The sequence below is a fragment of the Tamandua tetradactyla genome, chromosome 15 (assembly GCF_023851605.1).
Source record: "Tamandua tetradactyla isolate mTamTet1 chromosome 15, mTamTet1.pri, whole genome shotgun sequence".
In the NCBI taxonomy this organism is placed as follows: domain Eukaryota; kingdom Metazoa; phylum Chordata; class Mammalia; order Pilosa; family Myrmecophagidae; genus Tamandua; species Tamandua tetradactyla.
The window spans coordinates 14,993,371-15,007,505 of NC_135341.1; positions in this window are offsets into that span (position 1 = coordinate 14,993,371).

The window sequence follows — 14,135 nt, forward strand, 5'->3', positions numbered from 1 at the left end:
TAGTTTGCTAACTACATTCCTGGGGCCCATTCTTACCACCAAGATAAATCCAGAAACAATTCACTTTTCACTGTTGCCATTTTTCTTGTCTAGTCTGTGTCATCTTCCCTTTTCTGGGTTTCCACAGCAGCTTCCTATTTCTCTCCCTGCTTCCACTTTGCCTCCGTAGAATCCATCTTCCGCATGCAACCAGAGAAATATCTTTTTAAATACAAATCATTTTGTTCCTTTGCAAGTCTCTTGCAGTAGCTTCCAGTTGCATTTAGAACAAATACCAACTCCTTTCTATGGTTAACAGGGCTTTGCGCTACCTGGTGTCTGCCTACCTCCCCAAACCTGTCTCATAATACCCCAACCATCACCCACTAACCACCAGCCACGGAAGGAAGCGGTGGGCAAGGAGAGAAATAGCCATCTTGGGAGACTGTACAATTATTTCAGCAATCAAATTGACCCCAAGTAAATGAAAATTTATCACCATTTGTTCAATCAGTCAATAAATCATTTTTAATCCCTCTCATCTCCTCCAGGCACCGGAGATAACGAAATAAAGGAGGTAGACACATCTTTGATCTCACATGGTTTGTATTCTAGTGGAGAATAGTCTAATAGAAAATATCTAATAGACTCTAGCATAGGATGAAGACAGCTTTCTGGGAGGTATTGCCACGATGTTTTGATGAATGAAGGAGCCATTTGGATAACTACACATTCTACAAAAAAAGCCCACAGGAGAGCATTAGCTCATTTGGATATGTAAACTCTGGTGCATTCATTTTTTTTTTTTAAATCATGTTTTTACATATAGGTAATAGTGTCATATTTGTAGGAAGAAATCATTCCTGGAAAAATACTATCACCTTGAAATTACAGCACACATTCCAATAAATGGTAAAATTTGAAAGACAATGCTAATTTCTCTTAGATGACAACAGACTCTAGGAAAAGAGGAACTGAGGAAGCATTTTAAGATCACACCCTGGCTTTAAGGGCAAATACAGGTAATTGCATGATTTAATTGTTGGAGCTTATACGGTCCTCCCCAACAAAGAAAGTCACCATATCTACAAAGTAAGAAATGCCTATGTGATTGAAAAAAAAAGAAACAATCTTAAAAGTAAAAGTTATAGCATTAAAAAAAAAACAAGATCATGGAAGAAAACCTTTGTCATGTTAGGAGTTGTTATCTGTTAACTAGTAATTTCAATTTTTTCTTTTGCTCATCTATATTATTTTTTTCTATAATGAATACATATGACATATAATTAAAATAAAATCATCTTAAAGAGAGAACGGATTAACTTGTTTCCATATTTATCAGCCCTATTTTGGAAAGGGGCCAAGGAGGAGGCTTGTGTTGTGTGCCTTAGTAAGATTTGATAAAATTTTTGACACCCTGCACACAGTTTCAGGTTATGCTTCTAAAGTTTCCTGAAGCTCTGGCCTTTTCTCCAATGCCCTGAATGCTTCTGGAGTAACGGAATTGGGCTATCTAAATTTCTCCTCGCATTTCAATCAACTGAAGTGCCCTTTGCCTTTTGTCCTCAGGTGTTGGAGCCCCACCCATGGTGTGGTTCCTTTTTCCACTTGTGAATGCCCTACATTTTTAGCTTTACGTTTTGTTTAAAAATTTACTTATATATTGAGGTAAAATTTGCATTAAGTGAAATGCCCAGATCTCAACTCTACAATTAGATGAGTTTTGACGAATGCATTTACCTATGTAACCAACACCCCAGAAAGTTCTAGCAGCCCAGGAAGTTCCCTTCTGACTACTTTGCAGTCAATCCCCACCCTCCTTAATCAACTACTCTTTTGATTTCCATCACCTTATTTGGCTTTGCCTATTCTTGAGCTTCATATAAATGGAATTCTACTCTTTTGGGTCTGACTTTTTTAGCTCAATGTAATCTTCTTATGATTCAATCATGATGCTATGTATATCGATAGTTTGTTCATTTTTATTGCTGAGTTGTCTTACATTGTATATCTATACCGAAATTTGTTTATCTATTCTTTACTGACAGAATGAATACCATCAACTCTTTAAAAAGTGACTTTTTAATTTTGTGAAATAATTCAGAAGAAAGTAGAGTATTACATAATAAACACTAGTGGATACATTATTTGTTTTATCAATCTAATTATTTGCTTCTAATATTTTTTAAAGAAGTCAAACATTGCAGTTTTGGAGTTGAGCCCCTGGGCTACCTTTTCCTTCCACTTTCTATTTTCCTTATCCAGAGAGAGAGACATCATCCTGAATTTGGTGCTCCTCTTGCCCATGCATGCTTTTATATTCCTCTATTAACTTTTTATTTTTATTTTTTCAGTTTCTCTTTTTCATTGTTCTTTTAAATTTACTTTTAATTTATTTTTATTTTTTACCTCTATTAAATTTTTGCATCCATTATTGTGGACAAGATGTCTGCTGTTACTCTGATTTTTGTTATTCTGTAGGTAATGTCTTTTCTCTGGTAGTTTCTCTGATGGTCAGGAGTTTTACTACAAGTTGTCTGAGCAACATAGGTACAGATGTTTTAAAATTTATTTGGCTCAGATTCAGAGAATGCTTTCATTCTGAGGACATAAGACTTCATATTGTTTATTTCAATAGCTATATGGTTTATTTCAAAGATTTTTAATTTATTCTTTCATATCCATCCATTATTTATTATCGATTGCTTTTTAAAATGGAAGTTGTAACTTATTCATTTCCGTATGCAACTTGAGCATGATTATTTTAGTCTGTCAAATTCTATAAATTAGTTTAATATGAAGAGAAAAAATGTGCAGCAGGCCAATTTTGTTGGCTGTGGGTCACACATACACATAATTTGACTCTGTGACCCATTTACCTATTGGCTTCTAAAAAAATTCTCGTTTTCACTTAATGATAGCAAAGCAGAGAAAATTATGCTAGATATTCAGTGATAATGCCAGTACAACATGGCCTACATTTTAATGACATAACACAAACCCTACAAGAATATTATCTACATATGAACACAGATTTAAAATATGATTTAAACTTTCTCTGGTCATAAAATCATATATATATTTGCAAAATAGTCAATGGCTTGGAAATGTTTAAAGGAAACATTCATTATTTCATATATATATGAAACATATATGTTTTTCATTTTTAAAGCAAAATATGCCATCTACGAACAGATGTTTTCCACTTAATAAATTGTGGGATGAATTCCATAATAACAAATACAGGTCTCCATCAGTTTTAGAGACAGGCTTTATTGTATTAGGTTGCAGGAACAGACTATAGTTTATTTGATCAGTCCCCCACTGTTGAGCATTTAGGTTGTTTTTGGATCACTGTTAGAAACAATGCTGTGAACACTTTTTAAAGTTAAAGTTATAAGGGTCTTTCCAAAGAAAACATGCTAGCTAAATATATTTCACTACCGTTGCTTCTAATCTAGTGAAATTCCCATTAATTTCAGATTGACTGAAGAAATCTTTGTGGTGAAATGTGTTGGAGACAACCCTTATCGAATCATAGGCTGACTTTTTAGTGTTTTAATATCTCTGCCTTTGAGAAGTGGACTTTTGTCAAATTAGTTGGGAATTGTCATATTCTCAAGGTATCCAAAAAGAAAGACTTAACATCACCAGGTACACTTTACAATATCAAAGAGACAAATGAATGGGTTATTTCAAAAGGTGCTAAGGATTTAAGGGTTAAATAGTTTGTTATGCAAGACAGATCAGACCTGTGTTTATATCCAGGACTTATTTTAGCCGGGATGCTCATAGCACAGGGTAATGGAGAAATTAAGGCAGTCATTCTTAAATTCACTTAAAGATTATTTTGAATTATTTTCTGTGTTTTAAAGTGTAAGCAACATTTATTTATTTTTCTGGAAACAAAAAGAATGGATCAAAAAATGAAATGAAATTATTAAAATTTAATAAAATTGATAATCCTACCACCTGACACAGTAACATTTTAAGGTATTTCCTTCTGGTCTTTATTTTATATGCAAACATGTAATATATGTTGTATTCTTTTTTAAATTTGACTTATTTAGATCAATGTTTTTTAAAATGTGTACTGAGGAATAGTAAATCTTATCAAATGTCCTGAAGAAAAGCTTTCTATGTTCATATCAGTTCAGAAAATACTATTTTCTCTTTTTGGAAATTCACAGTTCTTATTGGCATACTCAAGGCCTTTTTGTTTTTTAACCTAGCATTTTCCGGAACAATTTGGTCCAGGAATCCTTCTTAAAGCCAACATGACTTAACATTCTCAGTAGGTTTTTGATGATGGAAATGCTGCAGCTGCCAATTATGTTACTGGCACTTGGTCAAGTTCACTATTTTTTTTATTTTATTTTACTTATTTACCTACATTTTTATGTATGCAAGAGGTGTTTATTTCTTCATTGAGTATAGAGATACTGACTACTATCCTTTCCTTTTAATATGGAGGACTCCATTTAGCATTTCCTGAAAGGCAGGTCTAGTGGTAATGAACACACTTAGCTTTTGTTTGTCTGTAAAAGTCTTAATTTCTCCCTCATTTTTGAAGGACAGCTTTACCAGGTGTATTATTCTTGGGTAACATGTTTTGTTTTGTTTTTTCTTTTCTCTTTCAGCATTTTAAATATATCTTCTCACTGTATTCTGGCCTCCATGGTTTCTACTGAGAAAATTGAATGTTAATATTATCAATGATCCTATATTTGTGATATATAACTTCTCTCTTATTGTTTTTAAGATTCTGTCTTTGTCCTTGGCATTCCACAGTTTGGTCATAATCTGTTTGAGTTCATCCTGCTTGGGGAGCTTTTGTTGAGCATCTTGGATTTGTATATTCATATTTTTCATCAGATTTGGAAAGTTTTTTTGCCATTATTCTTTTAAATATTTATTCTGGCTCTTTGTATCTCTCTTCTCCTTCCTGGACAGCCGATGGATGCATACATTATTACTCTCAATGGTGTACCTCATTTCCTTAGACTCTGTTATTTTTTTCTCTTCATTCTTTTCTATTTCTACTCCTCAACCTGGACAATTTCAATTAGTTTGTCTTTGCGTTTGTTGATCCTTTCTTCTGCCTCCTGCAGTCTGCTCTTGAACTCCTCTATTTAATTTTTCATTTCAGTTATTGTACTTTTGAGTTCCAAAATTTCCATTTGGTTCTTGTTTATAGTTTCTGTCTCATGTTTGAAATTATTATTGTGTTCATATTTTTATCTTGATTTCCTTTCGTTCTTTGTCTCTGTTTTTCTTTAGTTCATTGTTCCCATCTACATGAGTTGTTCTAAGATTTTGATTTGTTATTCCAGAATCTGTGCTTCCTCCAGAATGTTTTCTGTTGAATTATCTTTTTCCTGTGACTGGGTGATACTTTCTTGTCTTCTTGTGTGTTTTCTAAGTTTTGTTGAGAACTGAATATTTTGAATATTATGTTGTGGTCACTCTTTAAATTTACTTCTCCCACTCTTCAGCCCACCAGGCTCTCCTCCTCTTTGCCCAGATGTGTTCTTCCTCTGAGATGGTGGGAACAGCCAATAGGAAGTCCCTCGGCCCCATGCTATATTGCACCTGCCACTCCCACACAACCATACAGGTTCCCACTGTCCCCCCCAAGTTCACTTTTTTATTTGTACCAATGAAAAGCAATTGCTTTCTGCTTTGTGGTTCCAACTTTAAGGAATGTGAGATGACAGTGCTGCTGGACTGATAGGAAGCAGTAGGGGACACTGATTAAGAGTCCTGGCTTTAGAGGCCGTCAGTTTTCAGTTCAAACTGAACCAAGGCTAAATAAAACCATCCACCTTTCAAGGTTGTGTGGCAAAATAGGAATATCACATAAAAGCACATGATTAGCCATGTTAAGAGCTCCATTAATGTCAGCATTGTATAGTCCATAGCAGAAGTAGGAGTAACAGCAGGACTGCACAGTACTGGTAATAGTAGAGCAGTATAGTGGTAGTATTAACAGTAGCAGTAGGAGTACCAGCACTATTAGTAGTAGTGGTGGGAATAGCAGTCACAGTAGTAACAGTTGCATTTGGTATCGTAGCAGTATCGGTAGTAGTGTAGTAATATACCCACATGCTACAGAAGTGTATAGAACTAATTTGCCTTCCAAGTTAAACCACAGTCAAACTAATTTAATTTTTTAAATTTGAGGTGGCTTATTAAATGATTAAGGCAAACTAGTTAATCAAATTCCCCTCGCAATTCAAGACAATCCAGCATCTAGTGAAAGCAAGGAAGGCAGGGTATTTGGCTCAAGAGAAGCACTTGCCTCATAAATTTAGGAACCTTTCCTAGGGCAACACAACCCTGGGTCAGGGAAATTTGAGGAGAGGGCTAGGCATTTACATGGCACTCATGAAATCTTCAGGCAGTTTGCAGTCAGTGGCCAGACTCTTAGTGATCCAAATGGAACTGCACAAGAGAGTAGCATGCCACACACGGCAGAACTGATTTATTTAGTAACACTTGGAAAACATTTATAGAAGTAGGGTCCATTTATAGCCGGTGCTTGGGGTTGCAGAAAGAGATGAGATGGCGTGTCCACAGTCTTTCCCTTCCTGAATGAATGTAGGATAGAAAAATAAATGAAGAAGCATGCCCTTTACCATAAGCACTTTTCATAAATGTACCAACCTTTAAATTTGTTTTACATGGATTATATGTGCCTTTGCAGAAGAAAAAAATAGAAAAGCCATTCTTTTATCACACAAGTGATTATCAGTTATCAAGTACTTTCTAGGCAGAAAAAGAGTCAATGATGAGTAAGATATACACAAATCCCCACAAAATTTATTTGTGAAAGTATAAGAACTAAATTGTAGTGAGTGTTTAACATGGATTATCTTGTTTAATAGTTTCAAAAAAACCCTATAAAGCAGGTATCTTTATTATCATATTTTTACAGATGAAGTAACTAAGGTACAGAGAGGTTGATTGACCAGGATGACATTATTAAAACTGAGTAGGTGTTGAGTTGGTATTTGAAGCTGGCAGCCTGAGTCCAGCCCCTGGCTTGACCACTGAGTTGAATTGCTTCTCTCTTATTCACATGAAATAGATGAGGCCCAGAGAGAAATAACTTCCTAGGTTATCCAGTCCATGGCAGAACCACAAATTGGATCCAGACTGTCTTGCCTTTGAAGTACCTTGTTTTATTGACTCCAGGTTATAGTTCAGGTTTTCAGAGATGAAGACCATATGAAGATTTCAGATGTGTCGAAATGCTTACTATTTTGTGCAACCATTTGGACATATTTATGGTTATAAAATTCAGAAATCAGCTGGAAAAAAGTCTACCACCAAGTACTATGCTAGGTGCCAACGATGCAGATATATAAGACCATCCTTGTTCTCATGGAGTTACGGTCCATCGGGGAAAGAGCAGCAAGTGGACTGGCAATGACATTACAGTGAGACAAATACACAGGCCTAGGCAAAGACATTGGAGGGACACCAAAATCAGTCTTGGGGAGAGGGAGGGCTTCCTGGAAGAGGTGACGTCTGAGCTGTGTGAAAGATGAGGGCTATGGGATAATGATGGTCTATGCAGAAGGGACAAGGTCACAGGACTTGGGTATGACAGCTTCATTCTTTAGGGTCTACAAGTTGACTGTATTTGCAACAGAGTAAAGTGAGGACTGATGAGAAACTTGGCAAGAAAAGGAAAGAGATGCCAGATCGTGAAGGACAGTGTTAGGACGTTTGGATGTTTCCTTAAGCTATAGAAAAAGACTGAAGAGGCTTAGGTAGGACAGTGAACTAGGACTCTTCCAACTGCAAATCGAGCAAAAAAGAGGAAATCAGCAGGCTCTATAAAAGAACAGATACAATTATACAGTCATTGTTTAAAAATTTAAGTTCAGAATATTCAAGATTTTTTGTATAATTTTAATATTTCACAGTAAACAATGTTTAAAAAATATGCAAGGGTATTCAGTGAAAACTGTCCCTCTAGGCACCCAGTTGCCCTAACTCCAGGTAACCGATATTATCAATTTCTTCTGACTCCTTCCAGGGCCAGTTTTTGCATTTGTAAGCAAATATATCTATAGGTTATTTTTTTCTCTACAAATGTATGAACACCATTTCTCTCACCAGAGATAAGTCAACACCATGTATGCATTTTCCTTTGGAAAGAAATGGGTTTATTTAAAAATACGTCTTAGAATTTCTCAGTTGTAGAGAACAGCTGGAAATTATTTTCCTTTTGCATGAACTTATTTTCTCTTCCTATCATTGAAGATTTGGTTTACTCATGAAAGTGTGTGGCAGTGGGGAGAAATGTGTCAAAGTGCTTTGATCACTGAAGATCAGAGATATAGAAAGAAATATTAGGGATTTGTCAGCATATTTGTAAGCTGTGTTTGTGACTGGTGGAACAAAACACCCAGGACCTCTCAGACCATCCAGACACTGAAATATCCTTGATTTTGGAGGGTTGTTCGGAGACTAGAGTGTTCGCTGACTGTCCGACTTTATTCTTGCCTGTTCCCTAACCCTTCCAATACATTTTTCGTTTAGTTTTTTGTTTATTGCAGTAACATCTATAACATCAAATCTGCCACTTTAAGCATTTTTGAGTGTACAATTCAGAGTCATTAATTACATTTACATTGTTGTGCTACCATCAAGATCTTCCAATACTTTTTCTATCCCACAGCCAGAGTGACCTTTTAGAAATTTGAATCATCTCTTGTAACTCCCCTGCTTAAAGTGCTCCAAGGGTTTCCAATCATGTTTAGAATGAAATCCAGCTTACCCCAGCTCATGAAAATCTAGCCGACCAGGCCCCTGCCACCTCCCTGCCCTCATTTCTTCCTTGCCTAAAGGTCTAGTCATGTGAGTCTTGGGTCACACCTGAGAACATCCTGAGACCCTGCCTACATCAAAGACTTTGCACTTGCTGTTCCCTCTTCCTACAATGCTTTTCCTCCTGCTTTTCACATGGCTGATCTCTTCCATTAGGTGTCACCTCCGCAAAGACACCTTCCCTGACTTTCCTATCCAAATAGCTCCTATCCAAATAGATCCTCTTTGGTATTCTCTAACACCGTGCTCATTTTTGTTCATAGCTTTTTTTTTTGTTCATAGTTTTTAACACATCAGTAATTTTTATGTATATCTCCACCCCTGGAATGTGATATTGTCTGTCTTGTTTACTCTTGTATTCCTAGTACCCAGCACAGCACATGGCACAAAGTATTTAACAAATACTGCAGTATAAATGAAAGGCTGAAAAGTTTCTTAAAGCTCTCTGAGCATGAACCGCAAAATGAGTGGCCTGCAACAGCTTTATGAGTCCCACACTTATTTGCACATTAGAATCACCTTGATAGCTTAAAAAAATATACGGATTCCTGGACCCAAACCTGAGAATTCTGATTCAGTAACTTCTAGGTGGGGCCCAAGGAGTTCACACGTTTAATAATGCATTCTCACCCCCACCCATGGTTTCTAATACAAAGCAAGATGATTAGTGAGGCCCTACCTAGCTCTAAAATTCTATTAATTATCCTACCAGCTAGTTATTTTCTTTTGGTAACTTACTGAATTCTGATGTGAATAGATCTGAGATGGCAGCAAGCAGAACGTCATTAAGAGAAAGCCCAATTAAATGATCTGTTTGTCAAGTGAAGCTAATTACACCAGCAAAACCATCCTTCTCAGCATATGGAGAAAAAATGCATAAGCAGCTGGGAGAGATTTAACCACTTCCTCAATTCGAATAGTCAATAAGATGCAAATGAACTGAAGGAGTGTCCCTTACAGAAATTCCTAAATCAGCTTCTTCATCAAAAACACACTGGTCACATTAAAAGGAGTAGAATCCATCGGAGTACATTTGAATTTGAAAGCTTACAAGCAACGATTCCAGATCATTTTCTTGGGACAGCGTCATATTTACATGCAAATAGTGGCTTGCTATTTTTCTTACATACAATTCCACCTAAAAGTCTTTCCGTTGCTTTCTATAAAAGGAACAAGATTTTTAAAAGACTTTTTTGCTTATGGCCATTAATATAATGGTTTCTATCACGGAAGCGATTTACAAAATGTATTACATTTTACACTTGGTTTTGTTTTTCTTTAAAGATTTCTGTAGTTATCCATGAAATATGACGATAATAATATTTCGCATTGATTGAAGGCTTACTCTGTGCCATACACCATCCTACTTAATTTATATATATATATTGCTTCATTTAATTCTTTCAATAATTCTTTATGGTAAATACTACAACCAGATCCCTTTTATGGATGAGTAAACCAGACTAATTTGCCCAAAATCACATACTGAAGGGATAGAATTGAGATTTCAATCCAGGCAGTCTGGCTGCAGATCTCTTTTGTATTTAGATAAGTGTTTCCCAAAGTGGGAATGATGGAAAGATAATTGTGCAGAATATTAGTAAGTGCTTTTTAAAAGAAAAAGCATGATTTAACTAGATAAGGTTTGGAAATACTGAATTAAGCAAATGAATCGCTTTAGAGTAGGATTTCTCAGTCTCTAAAAATTTAATGTGCTGTATAAATCTGACAGCCAATTGCAGAATGTAACATTTCCCAAACCTCCTCAAACACAAAACTCTTTTTTGCCTAGTCTTTTTAGATCACTGTTTTGCAAGCTAAGTCTAGGAAAAGATGGTCTACAAATTAGTGGTCTACAAAGTGCTCTGCCCCTCCGCCCACCAAGGACATGCTCTCAGTTTCCTTGTACAGGGACTAAAGGACCACCTGACAGGTCAGACACCAGCAGTAAATTGTCGCTATGTACCTGTGTTCTTTATTTTTAAAATGATCAGAATTTCTGTTGGAGGTATTGAAAACATTTAAGTAATGTATGTTGGTGATGATAGCACAGTATTGAGAATATATATATATATATATATCATTGAATTGTATATCTGAAAGTGGTTTAAATGGGAAATATTGAGTTGTATATATATCAGTACAATAAAAAGTAAAATAAATGAATAAATAAAAGACCATTCAAGTGAATTGGCAATTCCTTTAGGGGGATAACTTAGCTGTACATATAAAAAACCTCTCAAGCTTGGAATGCTCAAGAGAAACCCCTGGGGTAGGAAGAAAATATCAGAACCTCCATTTAAATGTATTTCCATCTCATATTTAATGTTTCTATTTTGTGTATGTTTTGTCTTATATATAAATAACATATTGGAAAGCAGTGTATATAAAATTTGCAAATAATCTAATATACAGATGTTGGGACAGGTGCTCAATAATATTGAGAGGAATAACTTAGCCATACATACAAAAAATATTCCACATTCTTTGACCCAGCAATTTCACTTCTTGGAATTTATCCTTAGGAAATAACCTTGCGCATTTGCAAATATTTAGCAACTGGTATGTACAATCTGCTTGTACTTGTGAGAATTGAAAACAGTCTGTATATCCAACAATACCATAAATTGTGGTACGTCCATGTAAAGAATACTAACAGGAAGCTAAAAATTATATAGAATTTATAATTGCTTAGAAAAAAAATTCTGACTTTGTAAGTGGAAAAACATATCAAAAGATTATACTTAGAGTTCATATACCTAATGAAATCATAGGTCAAAATGCTAAGAATAGTAGCTCTTAGTGGTCAGAAAAGGAGCAGGTTTTAGTTTTATGCTTCCCTGTGTTATAACTTCTTGTAAAATAGATGTTGTATTTTTCAACTTAATTATAAAATTGTGTTATTTCACATAGTTCAAAATTTGACCATTATAAAAGGCACACAGTAAGTCTTTTTCTCATCCGCTATTCTCAAGACAGTCCAGTCCTCTCTATAAAAGTATCCAAAGTTATTGATATCTTGTGTGTATTTCCAAGGATATTTTATATTTATAAAATTTTCACATTTACATTTATTCTTTTCCCTTTACACAAATAAAAGCATGCAATATACATTGTTTTGTGCTATAGTGAATAATTTTGTACATCTGCTATTTCACCAAAGTGGGAATATATTTGGAGGATACATTCCTAAAAATAGAATTGCTGGGTCAAATGGCATATACCTTTGTAATTTTGAAATACTGCTGCATTGCCCTCTGAGATTATTTTTTAAAATCTTCTCACAGGGTGGGCCACGGTGGTTCAGCAGGCAGAGTTCTTGCCTGCCATGCTGGAGACCTGGGTTTGATTCCCAGTGCCTGCCCATGTTAAAAAAAAAAAAGAGGTCTTCCGGAGAAGATGGCGGCTTAGTAAGACGCGCAGGTCTTAGTTCCTCCTCCAGAAAAGCAACTAAAGAAACAGAAACAATACGAAACAGCTCCCGGAGTCACGACAGAGACCAAAAAGACAGCATACCCCATTCTGGAACGGCTGAACGGGCAGGGAGAATCCTCTGCGGTGAGATACCCGAGGGGCGCGCGTTTTCCCGGCCGGGGCGGCTGGTGACTGGGGTCCCCTCCACGCACGTGGCTCCCCGGTCTGACTGGGAACGTTGGATAGCGGGGCCCTCCCGTCACACTTGGCGTCTCGGGCCAGCTGGGCAATTTGGACCGGCACTCCCCCAAGCCACGGTGGCCGGCAACCCCCCCCTTCACGAGCGGTTTCCCGGGATTTCAAATGCCCAGACACCAGCAGAAAATAATGGATGACGCTCGGAAAATTGAAGATATGGCCCAGTCAAAGGAAGAAACCAATAGTTCAAATGAGATACAGGAACTGAGACAACTAATGCTGAATATACGAACAGAAATGGAAAAACTCTTCAAAAACCAAATCAATAAATTGAGGGAGGACATGAAGAAGACATGGGCTGAACAAAAAGAAGAAATAGAAAATCTGAAAAAACAAATCACAGAACTTATGGGAGTGAAGGACAAAGAAGAAAAAATGGAAAAAACAATGGATACCTACAATGGTAGATCTAAAGAGACAGAAGCTACAATTAGTGAACTGGAGGATGGAACATCTGAATTCCAAAAAGAAACAGAAACTATAGGGAAAAGAATGGAAAAACTTGAGCAGGGGATCAGGGAACTGAATGACAATATGAAACGCACAAATATACGTGTTGTGGGTGTCCCAGAAGGAGAAGAGAAGGGAAAAGGAGGAGAAAAACTGATGGAAGAAATTATCACTGAAAATTTCCCAACTTTTATGAAAGACCTAAATTTACAGATCCAAGAAGTGCAGCGCACCCCAAAGAGAATAGACCCAAATAGGCGTTCTCCAAGACATTTACTAGTTAGAATGTCAGAGGTCAAAGAGAAAGAGAGGATCTTGAAAGCAGCAAGAGAAAAACAATCTGTCACATACAAGGGAAACCCAATAAGACTATGTGTAGATTTCTCAGCAGAAACCATGGAAGCTAGAAGACAGTGGGATGATATATTGAAAATACTAAAAGAGAAAAACTGCCAACCAAGACTTCTATATTCAGCAAAATTGTCCTTCAAAAATGAAGGAGAAATTAAAACATTTATAGACAAAAAGTCACTGAGAGAATTTGTGACCAAGAGACCAGCTCTGCAAGAAATACTAAAGGGAGCACTAGAGTCAGATACGAAAAGACAGAAGAGAGAGGTATGGAGTAAAGTGTAGAAAGAAGGAAAATCAGATATGATATATATAATACAAAAGCCAAAATGGTAGAGGAAAATATTATCCAAACAGTAATAACACTAAAAGTTAATGGACTGAATTTCCCAATCAAAAGACATAGAATGGCAGAACGGATTACGACCCAGCAATACCACTGCTAGGTATCTACTCGAAGGACTTAAGGGCAAAGACACAGACGGACATTTGCACACCAGTGTTTATAGCAGCATTATCTACAATTGCAAAGAGATGGAAACAGCCAAAATGTCCATCAACAGACGAGTGGCTAAACAAACTGTGGCGCACACCTACGATGGAATATTATGCAGCTTTAAGACAGACTAAACTTATGAAGCATGAAATAACATGGATGGACCTAGAGAACATTATGCTGAGTGAGTCTAGCCCAAAACTAAAGGACAAATACTGTATGGTCCCACTGATGTGAACCGACATTCGAGAATCAGCTTGCAATATATCATTGGTAACAGAGACCAGCAGGAGTTAGAAACAGGGTAAGATAATGGGTAATTGGAGCTGAAGGGATACAGATTGTG